Below are 643 nucleotides of genomic sequence, written 5' to 3' on the forward strand. Positions count from 1 at the left end.
AAAACAAAAAAATAAAATGGGTTCTGCTAGGTTTTACAGATGCATATTTAAGTTCATGAGGTTTATGAGAGATAAATATTTTACCACTTCAAGTATGAAGATAGAAATTATATTACCATATAAGTGTTTTAACCTTCCTCTTCATGACATAATTATCTTACATATAATATCTACACCCTTCAAATCATCAGAAAATGTAATTTTTCTTTAAATCATCAAACATATTAAAGAAGTCAAGGGGAGAAAAAATGACCTATTATACGTATCTGAAATAGTTACTATCTACCTATCTATCTATCTACCTATCATCTACCATCTATTTATTTATGTTTGTAGTACTCACGATTGAACCCAGAGCCTTGGAACTGAGCTAAGTTCCATCCCAAGACAGTACTTGAACCTTTGATCCTCCTGCCTCAGCTTCCCAGAGTGCTGAGATTACAGATATGTAACACCACAACTGGCTTCTCCTTTCATTCTGATCAAAACTTTCTTCTGGTATATTTCCTGAAGAGCTTTAGTAAGTATCTTAAAGCAGTTTTGTAATTATAAATATGTAAGTATGTATATACAGGGTAGCTAACATAGTTGTACTACTGTCTTCTATTGCTCTGCAGAAAGGAACAGTTAATGATTACTTGTT

The 643-nt window shown here is 32.2% G+C and overlaps 1 long non-coding RNA gene across 1 annotated transcript in view; it reads left to right on the forward strand.

The window, feature by feature from the left end:
- The window catches only part of LOC106149454, a 10099-nt gene extending 9716 nt beyond the window's left edge, over window positions 1–383 (forward strand). The window contains exon 3 of the long non-coding RNA XR_001235650.1: window positions 337–383. This is a non-coding gene — a long non-coding RNA (uncharacterized LOC106149454). The remainder of the gene's footprint in view (window positions 1–336) is intronic.
- The last annotated feature ends 260 nt before the right edge of the window (window positions 384–643 follow it).

Source organism: Chinchilla lanigera, unplaced genomic scaffold, assembly GCF_000276665.1.
Source record: "Chinchilla lanigera isolate Chin_1 unplaced genomic scaffold, ChiLan1.0 scaffold00045, whole genome shotgun sequence".
Classification (NCBI taxonomy): Eukaryota; Metazoa; Chordata; class Mammalia; order Rodentia; family Chinchillidae; genus Chinchilla; species Chinchilla lanigera.